Raw genomic sequence first — 21,370 nt, 5'->3', positions numbered from 1 at the left:
TTAGGAGAATAGGAGAAATTTCAGCCTTGGTGGAATGTGGGGACCAAAAAAAGGAGGCAATTCGACCCTTGGAGATAATTCGCACTTGTGGAGGAAGAGAGAGAAAGAAAGGGGGTGCGAGTTAGTGGAAAATGGGGTCCACCAAGAGGAAGAGGACCAGCGTCTATAAATAAGGGAAGGAAGCCTCCATTTGATAACTTTTGACAATCTAACTTTTGAACACAAGTTTTTTTGAGTTGTTTAGACAAGTAAACCAGTGTTGTTTAGCACAAGGAATTCCCTAGCGGGAATTCCACCTCTACCTTTGGTGAACTTCGAGTGTCACCCTAGGAGGGTATTTCAAAACTTAGTGGGGAAGATTTGCTAGAGCTCGTGGGACACATCAACTCTTGCTTCAGCCCATTCGAATTTCCAGGAGGACGCAGGGACAAAAATCGAAACCACTGAGTTGAGGGAGTTTCAAGGGGAATTATGGCTAGCAAATTTAGGAGAAATTTCATTGAGGGTGGACCAGCATTTGTGGAGAATTTCAGGGCTGGAAGTTGTTGCTCCTGAGAGAGCCAAACTCACCATTTTAGGGCATGTGCAAAGTATTACTAGGCAGAATTTGTGGGGTTGGATTCATCTTATTTGTGTCGGGTTTTGGAAGGAATTTCACTCACATCTTCCGAAGGAAATTTGCAGGGCAATCCTACAGCTAATTGAGAAGGAATTGGTGACATATCCAGCAGTTTGAATTGTGGGGGACGCAGAAACTGTCAAGGAGGGCGTAGCACCAAATTTGGGTAATTCCGGGAGGTCGGAATTAGCCCAAATCATTTATGGGTTTTGTTGGACTAGCCTCAAGGAGTCTGCTCCTAATTTTGCATAATTTTTGGAGGAGTTTTGGTGCCCCAAAACAATAGGATTATTTAGCAGCGAGTTAGGAGTGAGCTTAAATTTTGGGTCCCGGGTGGTCGGTAGAATTTGCCAAAACCCTTTCTGGGTTTTCTGGGTTTTATGTGGGGAGACTCCAACAAAAATTGCAAAAATTTGGGCACTTTTGAGGGGTCAAATACAAGGTTGTTTCCCGTTGCAGCAATAGTTTACACCAGGCAGGGCGCAGTTTCTTCTGGGAGCTTTTCCGACACTTGGAGCCATTGATTTGTCACCTTGGTTTGGCCTTGCTTGCTATAGCAAGCATAGGTTTCTCTTATCACAATTATTGTACTCATAATTTATTATATTAATACAATGGCTCAGAGTTTTTGCCCACATTTCAGTGTTTATTTGTGTATGGCTGTGCATGCTTGAAATTTATAGTTGTAGCTAGTTCTTTGCTTCTGTTATCTATTGTATTTTTCCATTTGGAACACTACATTCACCTACTTGTGCCAATATGCTTCAATGTAGGACTTGGGTACCTGTGGAGAAGGTGCCCAGGCCCTAGGCTGCTAAACCACTTGACAAAAACAACATGAATTCTAGTGAAAGCAACCAGTCATTAGGGACAAAGATCATTAGTGCATCTAAGTGAATCACGCTTGAATGTCATGGGCTATTTAATACTTCAAACAAGGATCCCCTTCCAAAACCAAGACCTTAATCTCACAATGGTGTTTTCTCCCTAGGTAAGGGTGGCTAAAGGTCAACCCTACTAGGTGTTTCCAACCCCTACAGGAAAGTAACAGTTCCTTGGTCCACCCTTCAATTGATAGGTTTTAGGGAATAATAATGATGGTAATGGAAGGGATAAGACTTCATGGCCAAGTGCCATGGTTAAAGAGGTTATTTGATGGGTATGTCCACATCCTAAGTGTATTGATGCGAGGAGGGAGCATTCGTGGATGCATGAGATGCCAACTTAGCCTTTGTTTTTCCAACCCTCTTGTGTGCCTTTTACTTCTTCTTGATTTTTCTATGTATTACTGCTTATAACTCAAGAGTTAAAGCTTGCTTTGAATGGTGTAGCACTTGTATTACCCCTTAATGATGAGTCAATTTATCACTCATCGGGGTTGGGACACACAAGGGTTCCTTCCTTTGATGTGATGGAGTAATATGTGCTCAGGAACTGGGTGATGGCCATACGAGTGAGGTAGAGTTCATGCTAGACTTTTGCCCACGTGCTAATCTTTATGTCCCTGACCATCTTTTGCATTTTGATTTTTCTTTCATTAGTTTTGTTGTGGTCGTGATATGCTCTTTTTGTTTCTTTTAGTTGCATCAACCTCCCAGGGTAAGGTTTTTGGGCCCTACCCAGGTATGTGGATATATGGCTGTCAAATCCCAAAGAACCAATGACAAGTTGAACCCGAAGAATGGAGGCGAGATATGGGCTTCTAATGTAAGATGGAAGGTGTTAATTATGACATGCAAGAAGATGGAACTACGTTATCTCAATCAGGGCTTCCCAAGTAATGCCCCTCCTTATAACCAAAGAGCCTTAAGGAAGGTCCCACTGGACTAAGATCAAAGATTAAACCCCCAAGTAAGGAGAGAGAACAAGATCACGATCAGAGTCTGTCAATCTTCCAGATCACTTCATAATCCATACTAAATGCCCAAGAACCTTTTGAGTAGAAACCCTCCTTCATCCATGTGCTCAAGATGGATGGGTGAGAAGCAATTGCCTGATGCAAGTAGCAAAGATATATGGCATATCATCAACTAGTGGTGGTTGTCAAGGGTTGCTGGTTATATGGCTGACCGGCTGGCTGTCTTAAATAGGAGAAAATTTCTCCTGTGGGGTTACCCATTTTGGTGGCTAACAAAATCTTCACTGCTCACATCCCAGCACATTACAATGAAGTATTCCCAAGCCTTTTGAAGGCTTCATTACACGCAATCCACAGGCACAAAACCATGTGCCCAAAACCACCATTGTTTGACTAAGCAACTTTGACTCTTTCACCAAGTCAAGTTTTACCTAAAAAAACGTTTGGGAAGTTAAGGGAAAAACAACAAAAAGACTAATGATTCAAGAGAAGAAATATATTCCTAGACCAAAAGGACAAAGCAGATTTTGCACTTGTCCACAATGAACAAAGATTGTCATGCAGCCAAATAGCAATCTGCCAGACACAGCCTAGGAATTTCCAATTTATAATAAAGGAGCAGATGCTGAGGCAAGGTGGGGTGACACCTTCACCTTCCACCCTCATCCTATGGAGAGAATAAACCTGCCATACTCCCACAACCACATGTCCATTCGACAATCAATTAGAGGCCACCAAGTGGCAATATGAAGAAAGGCCTGAAAAGCCAACATGTGCAATGGTAAGAGCCCAATGTCCAGGAGGAATCAGTAACAATTCTGGAATCTCTTGGCCTTTCGAGGGGGGAAGGAAAACCGACAAGGAAGGCAATAAAGAGGGCATTGGAGAGCGAACAAAGGGGTTCTGATTGCTGATGAGGTATTGAGAGCTAGAAAGTTTGGGAAGTTAAGGGAAAAACAACAAAAAGACTAATGATTCACGAGAAGAAATCTATTCTTAGACCAAAAGAACGATGCCGATTTTGAGCTTGTCCACAAGGAACAAATATTGTCATGCAGGCAAATAGCAATCTGCCAGACAACCTAGGAATTAAATTACGCAAACCCTCTGTTAGAGGGTGTAAAGATCCAATTTATAATAATTTCTAAGCATAGAAAGAACCAAACAAAGGCCATTTCTTTTTAGATTACAATAACAGAATAACACAGTAAAATATGTGTTATTTCTTTGTAGGATTATATTCTTCAACATCGTTTCCTTCATTTCAATTGCAGCCTACAAATAATACACTGTCAGAATTAATGCATGGTGAAATAGCAAACAGAGAAACAAATTAATTTCTGCAACATTTACTAAACTTTGTGTTGGTGGATCAACTAAGCCATACGCTGAGCAATTATGGACCAATGACACTCTAAATTTCATCTATGGCTGAATGTTTCAGAGATGGTAACATCTTTCTTGTATACATGTTAAATGTTACAAATATTACCATAATGTCTTTTCTCTTCTGCTCATGTTTAACCTTTACACTCTGCAAATGTGCACTTATAGTGTGACTGATGGGCTTTTTTCCTTGTTACTAACTACCATAAGGTGCCTCTTGCCACAATGCCCTCTCCATAAATAAGAACAAGTGAAACCACAAGTATTGATGAAAACACCAATCTCTCAGACTGATCTCTTTTCTATGTGACACCTAACGGATAGCCGCTTCAAAATATGTATTATGGAAAGGTGCCCCAAATAAACCGAAGTAATAAAATGTTAAATGAAATAAAAAAACATGAGAGCATGAACATAACATAGTATTTCCACACAGGATGAACATTAAGCAACTGCTCACAGAACCAGATCAATGATCAGTACACCAGTGTTTTATGTGGTTAAAAGGAAAAACCCTCAAAGAGGGAAACGGTCCATAGCCCTAACAATTGCAGCCTCTTGAGGCAATATATTAATGCAAAATAAAGAATTTGTACATGAGAGTTTCTCACAATTGATCTTTAGCAATTGACACTCCATACTCTTTAATTAAAGATCATGGACCAATCAAGTGTTAACCCACGGATCAATATAACCATTAGTATCAAGGAGAACATGAACTGTTGGATCACGTTATGTGTAGAACATATCAAGGCCATCAGAATACATACATATAAATGCATATTAATGTATACTATGGAAACACAATTTTCCCTAAAGACACATTAGACCAAATTTGTTCTTAACTAACTCGAAAGTGTCTAAATATCGTAACACCCCCCCTTGAGAACAACTTGGGATAGGACTGAAAGATTTACAAAGATGACACAATAGGAGAAAAAGGTGGCATTAGAGGCTATGCCCCCTCAATAACAAATTCTTGAACTCCTAAAATGGATCAAAGTTTGAAAAACTTTGGTTTTGTAAGAGATTTTGTGACAATACCTGCAACTTCATCAGCTATAGGGCAAAAGAGCACTTCGAGAATGCAATATTGAATGAGCTTTTTGATCAAGTGCATGTATAGCTCAATGTGTTAGTAGCATTGACATTGAGCTAGATCTTTAACGAGTTTGATGGCAATTTGATTGTCACACCAAAGAGTGGTCAAGCGTTGCTGCTAGAATCCAAACACTAAAAGGAATTGCCATACCCACAAGGCTTCTTGACTTGCATTAACCATTGTTCAGTACTCAGCATGTGCTAAAGAAAGGGTAATAGCTTATTGCTTCTTACAAGCCGAAGTGACAGGTCTAGAACCAAGACTAAAAACATAACCTACAGTTGACTTCCAATCATCAATGTCATCAATGCATTTGAAATTAGTGAAACCAACCAACAAAGGAGTCCCCTTTGAGCTATAATGCATCCCAAACTGAATTACACCCTAGATATAACAAAGTATCTGTTTTGCTGCTTTCAATGGCTCTCATGGGGTGTTTGTATACACCACGCAACAAGACCAATAACAAAGGAAATATCACAATGGATATGAGTCAAATATAAAAGGCCACCAACTCACTAACAATACAAAGTGGCATTTACTTTGGATGTAGTATAGGTGGCAACAAGTTCAACTCCAAACTAGAAGGAAGATGGAGTTGGTTTACAATCTTATGGTGAAAGTGGAAAAGAAGGCCAAATGCATACTTAGACTAGGAAAGGAAATTTCTTCCTTGGTTTGCAATACTTGGAGGCCAAGAAAATAATGCAAATGACTTGAATTTGTCGTTTCAAATTTCCTCTTAAGGCAAGATTTCACATGTTTTAAGAGTTTGGGATCACTCCCAGTAAAGATAAGGTCATCAATAGTAAGAGCACGTATTATGAGATGGTCTCCTACTTTCTTGGTATAGACATTGGGGTCAAAATGACATCTAGAAAAGTCAATGTCAAGCAAAAACCTATCTCTTTTAGCATATCAAGGAAGGATACTTACTTAAGACCACAAAGAGATTTCCTAAGGTGGCAAACAAGGCCGCTGGAGTTATTCTGAACATTGCCAAGAGGTTGTTCCATATAAATTTCTTCTTGGAAATCCCCACGCAATAAGGCATATTTAACATCCATTTGATGGACCTCCCATTTATGTGAGGTACAATAGCAAGGGATAGAACAAGGAAAATGAAATACATTTTGGCTATCAGGGCAAAGGTTTTGTTATACTCAATTCCCTTAGCTTGAGAAAATTGTTTGACAGCTAATCGGGCCTTATGTCTTTCAACACTTCCATTGGATGCATACTTAGCTCAATACACCCATTTACATCTAACAAGTTTTCTTCTTTTTGGAAGAAGTACAAGATCCCATGTATCATTGGTCATTAAGGAACAATATTCTTCATTCATTGTTGTGTCCCAATCTAGATGTCCAGAAGCTCATACACAGGTTTCTTGATCATGAGTCTCTACCAAACGATAGTAGGCTCACTAGAACTGTGAACATGTATGATGTTGACCTAGAGGATCACCAACAAGATCATCAGATGCTTCTTGTATTGTATGGACCCATCTAGGAAGAGATGGTGCCAATGCAGTTTCATGTTCGATGGACCCAACTGGAGGAAGGCGAGCAGTTGAACCTGGCCTTTCATCCCCACTATCATCATCTAAAAAAGAGACTAGAATAGGATCACTAGTTGAGAAGCTGGGAAGAGAAAATGGCACAGATGTCAAAGATTATTCACAAGCTGAAGATGGCACAAATGTTGAATTTGGCTCATAGGTTGAGAGATTTTCATCAAAATTAGCATCTCTCCTAATAATAATAATTCCATTGGAATGAGAATGAAGAAGTCTATAACCTTTAACATCTTCAGAATATTCAACAAAAGTACACTTCTCACTTTTAAGTTGTAATATTTTTCATTTCTCATCAAGAATGTGAGCCCATGCTTTACTACCAAACATATAGAAGTGGCTTAAATCTATATCAATTTTACCCCATGGTTCTTCCACTGCCATATTTTTTAAAGCCTTTGTCCAAGTGCAATCTATTATGTAATTGGCACAATTTATGGCTTCCACCCAATAATGAATACTTAATGCCTTAGATTGGATCATTCAATTTGACATTTCCTTTAATGTGTGATTCTTTCTCTCAACAATAACATTTTCTTTGACGTATATAGAATAGTATGTGCATCTAGATGCCCTATTAAGTGTTGTAAGTGGTAAATAGTTGTTAACATATCCACCTCCCTTAGTTGTTCTTAACCTCGGTAGTTGATGTACATATTGTGTTTCTACAAGGGCCTTGTAGGTCACAAATATGTCAAAAACTTCACTCTTAAGCTTTAAGAAATAAGCCCAAGTGCATCTGGGGAAATCATCAATCAAAGTTAAGTACTTGCACCCAAAGAAAGAAGGAGAAGGAAGCGAACCACACAAATTACTACGAAAAAGATGCAAGGGAGTCGAAGCATGCCAAGAGGCACGATTGTGAAAACTATCCTAATGATATCTTCCAAGAACACAACTAATGCAAATATCATCTCTGCAAGAAATGAGATGAAGACCAATCACCATATTGTGATTACATAGCTACTATAATGAGAAAGAGTTTAGATGACCAAATTGATCATGCCAAACTTTGCTCAAGTCACTGTTATGAGCAATAAAATTTGATGGAAAAGATGACCCAAAGTTGTCAAATTTGTACTACCTGGTTATATCATAAACAATTACATTTGCCAAGACATTCTTAGGATCATTTAATTCCTTGATTACAACTTAGTGAGGTGAAAAATCTATTTTTTTGTTGTCACCTAAATGAATGATTTGATATATTGATAGAAGGTTGTGGAAGAGACTCGGAACACATAGTACATTATTAAAATGACCATCATCTAACTGAACTGCTCTTGACCCTACAACACTAAAAGATCTTATCATTACTAACAAATATTTGTTTGGTCTTACATTCATTAATAGCAAAAAATATGGATTTATCCTTAACCATGTGATAAGATGCTCTAGAATCAATAAGCCACTCATTAGAAGAAGAAGTAGATGATGCATTGAAGGAAAAACCAAAAGAAAAAGGTGCATATCCAGGAGAAAAAGAAGAAGAAGAATCAAGATTGATGTTGTGCTTCTTCATCATTGTTTCTAAGGCTTTCACCCTTTTAAAACATTTGGAATCTAGATGACCATCTTGCTCACAAAATTGCAAGCTCTCTCAATCTTCGTACATTTGAACGTTGGTTCTTTGTCACCATTAGGAGTAGAAACTAGCTAAGAGGTTTTGGGACGCTTGCTTTACTTGTTGCGAGAATGTTGCTTCTTTGGATGCTTGGATTTATCCTTCTACTGGTCTACTAAAAATTTGTTGAATTTACCTACAATGTTGATCATTCCAAAATGCAAGAGTTTATTTTCCTCTCTAATCAAAGAATCACAAAAAGATTCAAGAGAGGGAAGTGTGTAAGAAGCCCCTAAAGCTTCTCTAGTGGAGTGAAAAGTAGATACAAAAACAGAATATGCACTACCAAGCATAGCAAGAATAACATATATACATCGATCATCCTTCATATCTACTTTACAGTCTCTAAGTAAAATTCTGGGTGTTTTGGACTTAGATAATCTTCAATGCAAGAGAAATCATTGGGCTTTAAAGAAATTAATTGATTTTATTGGTGGGCTTAAATCTTAATGTGTTTGCCGAATACAACTTCCAGCTTTTGCCAAGCATCATCTTTATCATCAATTCCTTGAAGATGAAAACATAAATCACTAGAGATGAACAACATTTCAATCAATCAACGTGCTTCATCATTTTTATTATCCCATTTGGCTTTCTTTGCCACATTAGTGGGTGCTTTTTCTTTCACAAGGTAATCTCATACAACCTTTTACTTTGTAGTACTTCCTCCATATGAGATTTCCATGATAAGTAGTTGGTACTGGAGAGCAAAATATCACTTGAACTAGCCATATGAAAATATGTAGATAAGATGACTTCAAAAGTAGAAACTCAACGTTTGGATGGAAAGCTCTCAAAAAGATTGGTAGTTTATGTAATGTCCCTTTTTGAGAACAGAAGAAAGGAGAAAATTGATTTAATTATTCAATGTCATCTTAAAGGTGATAGTGAGTAATTAAATTAAAAAGGGGATTATAAGTGATTTTTTATTTAATTAAGAAATAAAACTTATAAAAATCCACTTTATTATTGAAAGGTGACCCATGGTATTTCAGTGACCCATTTCGCCCATGGTATTTAGAGGAAAAAATTATAAAAAGGAAGGTGAGTCCATTTGGGATATGATTGAGTATTTAATATTTGGGTAATTGTCCCAAGAGCTCTAGTAGCTCACTGTGGGAGGGAGAAACCATCATTATATTTCCCGGTTTCAGTGTTGAAATACACACCCTGGTTTGTGGTGGTTGGTTTTGTTGAGCTTCCACAAAATTTTGCAATTGCTATGATGAACAATCTGAAACTAATTTATTTTCACCAAGACATACAATTTCTCAACAATAGATAAGCAACAGAATAAAACGCAAAGATAAAGAACACAGTGACACAAAATACAAAAAAAAATCTTTGGGAAACCCAACTAGGAAAACCCTCTCTTTGCTGTAGAATTTTATTGATAGAATTTTGAGCAATTAGATCTCTTACAGGGAAATTTATCACATTGATAACTAACTCGTTCTCATTGCTACACTAGCTAGAAACACCCTGCTACAATGTTGACCCAGCTCTTCCTTGCTTGCGTCGTGCCTAGCCCTCTTTCCTTGCACAGGAGATCTATTTCCTAGCGCAAACCTAGCAGCGAGAAGGTCTCTCTACCACTGCATATTGGCTCCTCCAAGATACCTCACACAACAAGGATCTCTCACTTTCTCACAAAACTCGTGAGCTTGCTTTGTCTCACAACCTTGTGCACAAATCAATTGATTAAACTTGTGCCCTTTGTCCTCCTTTTATTGGCTCGATCCATGCTAAAATTGGGGAGTACAAATTTGGAACAACAATTGTGTTTGACTTGTTAACTGAGTTTAATTTGTCTCTATATTGTCACTAACTTGACTTGTTTGACTTGTTAACTTGTCTCTAACTCGTCCTTGCCTCAATTAGAAACTGAAGCTCCCAACTTGTTTTGTCTAAATTTATAACTACCAATCGATCTGTAGTCAAACTAAAGGAAGGATCCACATAACTGGTCCTCAACTCTACACATGAATTCTCGAACCCCCTGAACTCGTCCATGGTCAAGGAAAGATTGATCATGGTCTTTTTGTGGCTAAGGCACATGCACAGAGAAGACCTTCTCTCGCTACTATTTTCAACACTCCCTCTTAGCGAGGAAGGTACTTCTGGAAGAAGCTCGTCCACCTGGATCTGTCTCCAACACTACCACGTTCTATGTTGTTGCAATTCCTCCCTTTGAACTAGAAGACTTCCTTGCTTTCTTCTGCAGAATCTGATTTGAAGACCTGTTCTTTCCAACTATGCTCTACGAGTCCATCACTTCAATCATAAGTGCCATGTACCCCATGTACCTCTGTGGCTACTTCCTTTGGCTGAAAGTGATACTGGAAGATCCAACTCTCTCTTGATCTCCCTTAAACAAATCTTCTTCCCACTTGGCTCGAACTTTCCTTGTACTGGGAGTCACTGACTAAGAGGTTACCTCCACTCGCCCTGGGCTATGCTCCTCATCATCCTATTGGTCGACCCAACTGCTAACCAGTTGAGACTCAAATTGAAATACTGGTTGAGGCTCCATCTTGAGAGCTCTATCCTACTCTCGCTCATCTATCACTTCTCTACTCTAAGAGCTTCCTGCCTTGTTGCTCAAGGTTGTGCCTGTCTCAACCTATAGTAAGTATAGATTCTTCTTCCTTACACCTATTTGCTTCTTACAAAAGTATTGGAGGTAAGCCTTACCTCTGCTGAAGATGACATCATAACCCTTGTCCTCAAGGGTAGGCTATCGAAACAAGATTTTGCTTTAGTCCTGAAACATAGAAGACATCTTTGAGATGAAGAGGATTACCTGAATCCCTCTAAAAATTGACAATACCAACTCCTCTAGCTGCATACATACCATCATCTCCTAGCACAATTTGAAACTGCATGTCCTTCTCCTTCAAGGGGCTGAAATACTTCTTGTTCCCAATCATGTGGAAGGATGCTCCTTAATCAATATACCATATATTGTTGTTTGTTGAGCTTGCCATGCAAGAAAACAATGAGAAATCTTTCTCGAATTGGGTAGAAAATGCATCTACCTCTACTGATGCAGCTACATGATCCTTCCTGGACTCCTTCCGATTAGGACACTTAGTGGCATAGTGTTTGAACTCATGGTAATGGAAGCACTTGATCTTGCTCAAATCCTTCTTCTTCTTTTCACCCTTCTGACTGGACTCTGCCTCTCCTTGGCCCTTCTTGCCCTTGGCTCTGTTGCCTTTGTCTACCAGGGCAACTTCATCGATCTACCATCTCTTGTCCCTCTACAGATTTCCTCTTTAATGCAATCACTCCATAACCTTTCCCAACTAGGGAAATTTTCTCAGCCACTTACTGCATCCTGGAAGCCATACCAAGACTTATCGAGTCCCAGAAGCGCAAGACTCACAAGGTCTTTTTTTGCTACTATATCGCCCACACCACCTAGCTCATCTCGAACCTTAGTGAACTTTGAAAGATATGTGATGATGGGCTCATCTTTGCTCATACGAATACTTCTTAGCTTCTCTTTGAGAGCAAGCTTCCTAGCATCACCGGTACCCTAAAACAGATCCAAGATGCCTTTGAACATCTCATATGTTGTCTTCTTCTCATAGAGATGATGAATAATATGGTCTCTAACCCCCTCTAGAATGATCTTCTTCGCCTTGGTGTCATTCTTAGTATGTTGGGCCAGTTGTTGGGGATCTTGAGGTGGACCTATTTGATTCTTGATAAACTCTCCCACCCCATTATCTTCCAACACTATTGTGATTCACTCCTTCCATGCACAGAAATTTGAGTCTCCCTCTAAGCTGTGATCTGACCTCAATCCTAGGAATGCCATACTGCTATCCAAGGAACTGTTCTACTCTGCTCTTCAAACTTTGATCTGCACCTTCAAAAATCTAATGCACAAAGATAACCTTGCTTGTTTCAAGCAGCTCAGATTTTCTACAGACTTCCTCCTCTTTGCTTGAGACACCTTAGGCTCCTTGCTCTGTCTTCTCAAGTAGAATTGCACTTGTGAAAATCACAATTGCTGCCCTAAAAACCCTTTAGGACAAACCTATTCCACCAGCAATCTTCTCCACAAAACATGAGCATCAAAATACCTTCTAGCCTCAACCTGTTGTAGATACACTTCTCAAACTCTGTGACCAATCTTCAGACCTGAAGCATACTGTGACAGCCCTTAACTTCATCCTCACAAACCTGTATCCTCCTCGCTCTTGCCTGAGATAACTTGGGCCTTCAATCTACACTTGAGAGAGAGGATTCTCGACCTCCTGTACCAATACTCCTATACCTCGGCCTTGCTCCACCAAACACAGAAATCTCAGCCCTATACTTGTCTCGGATCTGAGGTGTTACAGGACTCTCCTAGGTCGCGTCCTTAGCTGTAAACACGCTGAACAGTGGTATCTTCCTAGACCAGAACCTAACCAAACTGCCTGCTTCAATAACTAATCTTTGTGTGTTGGTATTTATGCAAATCTATGCTTTGATACCATGTTGAGTTTCGACGAAGTTCTGCAACTGCTATGATCAACAATCTGAAACTAATTTTTTCACCAAGACACAAAATTTCTCAACAATAGATAAGCAACGGAATAAAATGCAAAGATAAAGAATGCAGTCACACAAAAGACACAAAAAATTTCTTTGGGAAACCCAACTAGGAAAACCCTCTCCTTGCTGTACAATTTTATCGATAGAATTTTGAGCAATTAGATCTCTTACAAGGCAATTTATCACACTGATAACTAACTCGTTCTCACTACTACACTAGCTAGAAACACCCTGTTACAATCTTGACCCAGCTCTTCCCTGCTTGCACCCTACCTAGACCTCTTTCCTTGCGCAGGAGATCTCCTATTTCCTAGCGCAAATCTGGTTGCAAGAAGGTCTCTCTATCACTGTGTATTGGCTCCTCCAAGATACGCTCACACAGCAAGGATCTCTCACACTCTCACAAAACTCGTGAGCTTGCTTTGTCTCACAACCTTGTGCACAAAACAATTGATTAAACTTGTGCCTTTCATTCTCCTTTTATTGGCTCAATCCATGCTAAAATTGGTGAATACAAATTTAGAGCAGCAGTTGTGATTGACTTGTTAACTGAGTTTAACTTGTCTCTAACTTGTCACTAACTTGACTTGTTTGACTTGCTAACTTGTCTCTAATTCATCCTTGTCTCAATTAGAAACTGAAGCTCCAAACTCGTTATATCTAAATTTATCACTGTCAATCGATCTTTAGCCAAACTAAAGGAAGGATCCTCATAACTGGTCCTCCAACTCTATGCATGAATTCTCGAACTCCATGAACTCGTTCATGGTCAAGGGTAAAATGATCATGGTCTTTCTCTGGCTGAGGCAGACGCACAGAGAAAACCTTCTCTCGCTACTATTTTCAACATGTTTCGGTGGTTGTAAAGCCACCCTAACTAACCATTAATCTTCCAAGGAATTTGAATTGGTCCTTATTCATCCAAAGAGTGGGCTGAGTTATTATGCTTCAGTGGGATGAATTCTATATTTCAAAAGGGTCGAGTTGGCGAACCGAGTTGCTGAAAATCAAATTGCAGAAGTCCGAGAACCAGAAACCAAGTGTACACTCCAAGTTTTTGATGTAATATCTTTCCAGAAATTATTAATAAATAAAATTGGGTTTCTTGCATTAAATATTGTATGCAATCTCTATGAATCTGTGTCGCATTTTATTTGTATTTTCGCAAAAATTTATGTTGTAATAGTTTCTAGGAATTTTTAGCTAAATAAATAAAAAGGAATGTTTAAAAAAAATACATTGAAGAAGGACTTCAAATGTCAAAGTTATGCCCATTTTAAGAAAAGCATAAAAAGTAACCAAGGTGCCACATGGCTACTAGAAGTTGGTCCACGTGGTGATGGATGTACAATGAGATTGCTAAGTAAAAAAAAATCTCTAACTTTGCCTATACACTCACGTTTACAAATAAGTTATGCAGTGACCCACTTTTATAAAATAAGAATCACATATACAATGAAGTTACTTTATAATTTAAAGTTGCATGTAAAAAGTAACTTAAAAAAAACAATACTTTATAGTAATTCACTTTTATAATTTAAGTGAAATGCATTCTACAATAAAGTTATGAGATAACTTAAGGTTGTTTGAACTTTTTCAAAAAGTAAATTAAAGGACTCAAACTTAAGACCTTGTATTAAATAAAGTAGCTTCCAACCAAGCCAACTAACACAAAATGCATACCAAATGTCATAAGTAATGGGTATTGTTTTCACTCTTTGCCTCGAAGTGCATGCTTACTCCAAAAACTCTTGTTTTTTTCCTACAAAAAACTTCAACATGATCGCACGCAAAAACCAGTGAAATATATATATATATATATATATATGAAAAAGTTACAACGACGGGGTCAGACCTTGGTTAGCCACCCCAAAAAATGAAAGTTCTCTCTACTTTTTATTTGTCAATATTGCGTAACGATCAAAGCAAAGAACATACATAGAAAATAAAACATTTTTTGTTTCATATTTTATTTGTTGAGATCGCACAAAGCACACGACAAAGATCATACATAGACTAGAAAAAGTAGAAAACAAAGACTATTGATCCAGATTGGATCATTATATAATTTGTCATCTATCTTGATGCTTTCAAAGTGGGAAAATTGGAGGAATCGACTTGCAAGAGCAGTTTGATCGACAAGACCTAGTTTGGAGAATTGGGGTCTAAAATCTTCTTGGGCCATTTTGAGGCCTTAAATGACATCTTTTTGGGGCTAAAACTCTCGCATAAGTGTCATCCTGCATGATGTTGTTCTACACTCGAAGACCTTTCCAACAATGCAAGAATCGCTTCAACTAGAGTTTGTATGCAAAAGTTATGCCTCTCAAAAGTTGACCTACTTTGTTTAATGACCATGGCACAAGTGGATGTTGCGTCAACCCCCATCACTCATGCGTGTGGGAACAGCCATATGGGGATTTTAAAGAAGACTCTAGAAGGGTCAAATTTGTAGTTGTAGTTAAGAGTTGAAGGAGTCAAACCCCACTCCTAGTTAGCTATTGGGCTATGTTATAATTGGGCCACTAGGAGGAAAAGGGGTTCCATTCAATTTGAATGTATCTTGTTTCATAGTAGAGCAAAGCAACTGGGAGTGAGAGTGGGAAGGCATAACAGAGGGAGTTAGTGTTCTATAGCATCCTATCAGACCATAGGTCTAAGGTGACTCCATAAAGATTGCCTTCTCCTTTATACTTGCATTAATTCCATTCCAAACAAAAGAGAGCATAGCAACCTCACCTTCTAGCTATTTCTCCCGTAAGGGTTTCCTAGAGTAAATCTTTTGTCCATTGCGGTTGTTGTGTGATGTTGAGAAATCCATAGAGTGGCAGTTAAACGATTTCTCTTATTATGACATTAACTTGTGATGTTTTCATAATTATTTTTAGATCCTTTTAATTATCTTTTCTTATCATCAAGACTAATACCAAGCAACGAATAGAAGAACACAAGATGTAGGCACACTGCTAGGGCAAAACCCCACTCTTGGGGAAAACCCAGTGAAAATTCTTCCTTCAGTAGATTCAAGATGAGACGACCAAGACCATTACAATCTAGACCCAAGACATCCTCCATCAAGTCATCCTTGTAATTGTGAGAGCACCGAGTCCTTATCACTTGTGGCAGTACCAAAACCTTCTTCACTGCATCTAAACCTAGTCACTATGGCAGCACTGAAACCATCTTCACTGTGATAGCATTTAGATCTTGTCACTGCATTGAAATCATCTTGTCTCACAGTAATAGCACAGAAACCTTTTCCTCTGAAGTCTGAACATGTCTCTCTGAAATCCGAACTTGTCTTACTGAAATCCGAACTTGTCTTCTCTGTGATCATCGAAAAACTCTCACCGAAATTCTGTCTGAGATAACCGAAAAAACATCTTTGAAATCCGAGTTCCTGTCTGTGATTTATGTGAAGTACTTATGTTGGTATATATAGTGGTTCATCCATCATAAATGAGCTGACATGATATTATGAAGAGATGTGTCTTTGTTGAAGGCCGACATGAGTTCATTTGATGACTATTCCTTTGAGGCCAACTTGAAGGAGACTTTGAGGAGGCAAACTTGATGATGATCAAGGAGACTTTGATGAAGAAGTCTTTAACCAATTAACAAATTGACTTTGACAATAACTTAAAGCCTAAAGTGGAGACTTGACCAATAATTGACCCATGCATGAAACCCATGCTTTAATAAGTCAATGAAATTAATAATAAAATTCTTTTTGCTTTACAAATATATTACATTTGACTCAAATACAATAATGAAGACCGAACCTAGTTACATTCTTCAACATGTGATTGCATTTCATTGTTCTCTATTTCCCCATTTTATCTATGCATGCATAAACAACAAATAAATTATTAACAAATTTAGAATCTAAAGGAATTTAACCTTCATAGTATAGATTTTGATTTATCTTTATCAAATCTGTTGTGACAAACTGTATAGTGGGATATCCATTGCAGTTTGCATATCAACTATAAACAATAAAGTCAAAATATTAACTCATATTAAAGAAAAAATCAAAAGATGTGATAAAACTTAGTACCTTTGAATCTGAAAAAATCCATATCTTGGGCAAATGAAAAGCTTTTCAAGTGAAACAGAAAGTGTTTCCAATTAAAAGGAACATCCTAGAAGCAATGGAACAAAGTTCAAGCCACTCAACCTAGAAATGCATATAAACAACGGAACCTTAAAATATTTTGATGCATGCAGTGACAAAGTTCAAGATCTCAATCAAGAACAAGAGCAAGTCTTCACATAGGCTCTGGTACCATGTTCGACAAAACAGGGTATTTCCATACTAGACAAAAACATTAAGAAATTGTTCACACAACCAAATCAATGATCAATACACCAGTGTTTTACATGGTTAAAACCATAAAAGAGGGAAACAATCCATGGTCCTAGCCAACACAGCCAATTGAGGCAATATATTAATGCAAAATAGTAGCTCAAGCTACAACATTATTGTTATTGGGCTTGAATGTGTTAAACTATGTCCAAATATGTAAAAGGATGTGTGATGTGTGTAGCGAATCAAATAACAGAAAATTGGGTTTCTATATGCTCCTTACTATACCTTCTCGTCTATGGGAAAGTGTGTCTATGGATTTTGTAGGAGGTTTGCCTATGTCTAGGAAAGGTCGTGTTCTCTTTATATTGTTGTGGGCAGATTTAGCAAAATGTGTGTTTTAGTGCCATGTAAGAAACATGTGATAGGAGAAGGGACTGCAAATTTGTTCTTCCAACATGTATGGGTTCATTTTGGTTTGCCCACATCCAATGTATGTGATCAAGATTCTCGCTTCCTTTGGGAATTTTAATCAACTTTGTGGGAGTTAACAGATACTAAGCTTTAAAAGAGCATTACTTTTCATTAATAGATCGATGGGCAAACAAAAGTGGTAAACATAATAGCGATACACTTACTCCAAGGATATTGTAACAAGTATCCTAAGCTTTGGAATGAATAGTTGTATTATGTACAACATGGGTATAATTGTACCATACATTCTTCTAAACAAAGGTTTCTTTTTGAGACATGTTTTGGTTATTTGCCTAAGTCTCCTCTAAACTTTACTCTTGGGAAAGATCCAATGGTGGATGGACATAAAGATGCAAACAAACCTAAGAAGTTCATCCAAAAGATCCAATTGGTTCACCAAGCATACAAGAACAACTGGAAAAGAACCAAGCCAAGTATAACGCTAGGCATGACAAGTATTAAGTTGACCATCACTTCCAAGCTAGTCATTAAGTTTGGCGATATATTAACAAATAATGTCTTAGAGGTGAAGGTAAAGAAATTAAGTCAATTATATATGGTTCATTTAAAATTTTGGAAAAGATTGGTGACAATGCTTTTTGGTTGGAGTTATCTCCATATTAGCAAATGTATTATGTGGTTAACGTTGAAAACTTGAACTATATGAGCCTCCTATGATCATGGATCAAGGCAAAAATGTTCAAGTTCCTTTTGTTGAATATTTTGCTTCTAAATATCTTGATGAGTTGCAGGAAAGATGTTATTCCTGACTAAAGGGCAAGGACTTTGCAAAGAGGTGATGTGTAATATCTACGCATGGGTTTAAAAGGAATGCAGCCAAGTGAGGCACGTTGGATGGAAACCTAAAAAGTGAGGGAGTTGTACCCTCATTTATTTTCTAAATGAAACCAAACTTTTGGTGGTCCATAAACTTTTTAGTGGGGAGCAATGCTCCAAGAGGATCCCCACAACCAATACAAGATTAGCACCCACGCCATTTGCTCAAATCCCAAGCAATATGGAGCTTGATTTTTAAAAAGGATTTGAAAGATATTTTTGAAACCTTTCACATATCATACCAACCTTTCAATACAATCATGGATTAGTTTTGTTGTGACATGTTGAATGCAGATATGAAAAGATGTCATTGCCCCCTTGCAAGTCACCATTGGTGGCAGAGATATGCTTAAAAGATAACGACCCAATCATCAGGTCAAGAGCTTCATGGAGAGGAATCAATCTATATGACAGAAGATATAACAAAGAGATCCATACATTAGAACCCTAAATAACTTCTACAGGAATGGTTTTCATCAAAAAAAATTACAAGGTCGTGGATCTTCGTCAATGAGGCCCCATAGAGCCATGGCACGATACCCATTCTAAAATCCATGGCTCAACTACCTATGATGTTGTGACAAATATTATCCAACAATGGACAAAGCAAATATTGTGGTCGATAGACGATGCTTCTGTTGTGGAATTCCCTACAAATCCATCTGTTGTGCCCAAGCTAGAGTTGGTGATTGTGAAGAAACCCTATAAGACTTCCATGAAAATGATAGCAAAGAGCCCCTTATTGGGAGAATATGGCAAGCCTACCTAGATGGCATCAGAGAGAATTTTGGAGATTAAGGCCATTATTGATGTAACAAGGGGAAATGATGTTCTTTGCATCCTCCTAAATAAATCAGTTTGTCAATTGAAGCAAACAAACGCAGCCCATATGGTAAACTTCATTTTCAATTTGCTAAGTGTTGCCTATGTTATTTCAATTCTTGTTTTAAATTTCAGCCTTATGTGTTAATTTTGCTTACAATAAGAATCCAAATTAGTGGACGAAACATTTATCGCTAATTCCAAATATCACATACTAGCAATACCCGCCTACAATAGTAATTCTTATGGTATTGATTGTTTGATTTATAAATTGCTTCTTTTCAAGTTCTAAACTATAGAAATATTCATTGCATCCATTCCAAACAATGGATATTATGAGTAGGGACTCAACTCATTGCAAGATGAAATCTTTGGAACACCATTATAAGTTGGTAAAAATATTGAAGCTTGCCGAAAACAAAGTCACTAGATTATACTCAGCACAACACTCCTTTGGTCCCACAAGTGAAACTTGACTTGTGACTTGACAAAAACTTTCCAATCAACCTGACAAAAGCTCAATGTAAATAAAACTATAGACATATAGAGAATTAACATTTAAAAAAAAATGCATTAAAATTACACTACTGTTATAGCTCCAAATCTCACCCTTGATATTTGTGATGTTGCACTTATGGCCTAGGGCAACCCCTCCTTCCAGACCTGGTCCAAATACTTAAAAAGACAGTGTTTTACTCCCTATACGCGACATTGCCTTGAGCTAAACGTGTGTGTAAGCGGATCCGGGTATACCCAACCCGCGTATATGTCTTAAAACACTTTAAAAAATTAAATCTCCTTAATTTCGGGCGAAGATCACGGTTTTCACCTATTGATTACCTATTAAGTGCCCGAGGCCCAACTGTTCCCAACGAATTCCCAACTAAAAAACTACTTTGGGAGAAGTATAAAAAGGCTTCAATGGGAGGGCCTAAGGAGGAGAGAATAGAGAGAAAATTACTCTGCTGAGATTATCCCTTATCAGGTCTAAAGATCCTTGTGCTTCCAGCACTTCCCCCGTTACAAGAAACCCTTGTTCCCTTGAGTTATGATGTCATTTCACTAGTTGAGATATCTTTGTATGAGTCATGGAAGGAGCCTTTTGAAGACTTGGGATTGGACGAATCCGGAGGACGGTTCCGCTTGGAGCCAGCAAGAGGAAGATTCAGGTGATATCATTCCTTGCTTTGTTTTAGTTATCTGCGATAAAGAAACATTTGTCTTGTTCCCGAAATCAATCTTCTTCATGCATCTAATGTTAATGTTATGGTTTACATATGAATAACTGTTTCAATTGTATAACTAACTACCTTTCAATATATTATGAAGTTGATTTCTATATGATACTTGGTCCATATATTGCTATGCTTCTTTGAATTGGTTGTTTTGCAGGTCTAAGGATCGAAAGGAACTCCAAGAGGGTTTGGACCCTGGCTAGATCTACCCAAACGAAGGACCCCCAGGTGCACCTCTCTTCGTGTAGTTTTCTTATTTAAGTATCATGGCTGTGTGGAATGCTTGTTTTTTACTATAGATAACCCCCGCTCTGCTAAGGTGTTGACCCAAAACCCTAGGGGACTTGTTCCTCAACAGAATTGGCGACTCCACTGGGGACAACAGTATTGTTGTTCCTAGTTTGGGTTATTTTAAGCCAATCAGGGCTCAGCCATAGTTGTTCTTGCTGTAACTGGTTTGTCTGTTCCTGTAGGAACTCAGACTTTAAGTCTGAGCAGTTTCTTCAGACCTCTTTTTTGCTTTTTCTTGTGAATTGTTATATACGCAGTTTTGTCAGGTTACAGTAGCGTATGTACGCAAGTTTCCCCATATGAACCCGCGTATACGCAGGTTTCTTTGGGCTGAGTCGCATATACACGCAACTGTGTATTGACACAGTCGCGTATACCCTAATTTTCCAAGATTTTGTCAAGACTTTCTGTTTCTGAAGATTTGTTTGCTGGTCTGAGGGTTTCCTGAGCAGTCAATCTTTGTTGTCAGTCTTTGGTTTTGCAGCAAGTTTCCGGTTTCGAATTCTCTCTTATTGTGGAAAGTTTTGGTCTTGTTTTTGTTTTGTCGCAAGTGTCATCATTTGTGTTTGAGCACATGAGATTTCTTTCTGGGAATCTTGGCTGTTCTGGTCTTCCAGAGCAGAAAGATTGGTTTCAATCTTTGTGACAAACTTTATCTTTGTGATCTTCTTGCTTTGTGTCAAAACTGC

At 38.1% G+C, this 21,370-nt stretch overlaps 1 protein-coding gene across 3 annotated transcripts in view; it reads right to left on the bottom strand.

The window, feature by feature from the left end:
* Positions 1-21,370, bottom strand: part of LOC149180211 (polypyrimidine tract-binding protein homolog 3-like) — a 91,580-nt gene that overhangs the window by 46,737 nt on the left and 23,473 nt on the right. Inside the window, exon 2 of one of the 3 annotated variants that reach the window (XM_089415967.1) lies at positions 16,774-16,893. The exons of 1 other annotated variant lie outside the window; for it this stretch is intronic. The gene's annotated coding sequence lies outside the window, so the exon portion shown is untranslated. Of the gene's footprint in view, positions 1-14,399; positions 14,489-16,773; positions 16,894-21,370 lie in introns of all 3 variants that reach the window. One more of the 3 variants, XM_089415966.1, reaches the window with a different exon arrangement.

Source organism: Pinus tabuliformis, chromosome 3_2 (assembly GCF_031772625.1).
Source record: "Pinus tabuliformis cultivar Carrire ecotype Pingquan chromosome 3_2, CPIR1, whole genome shotgun sequence".
In the NCBI taxonomy this organism is placed as follows: domain Eukaryota; kingdom Viridiplantae; phylum Streptophyta; class Pinopsida; order Pinales; family Pinaceae; genus Pinus; species Pinus tabuliformis.
This window is presented reverse-complemented; position numbering and strand designations above follow the sequence as displayed.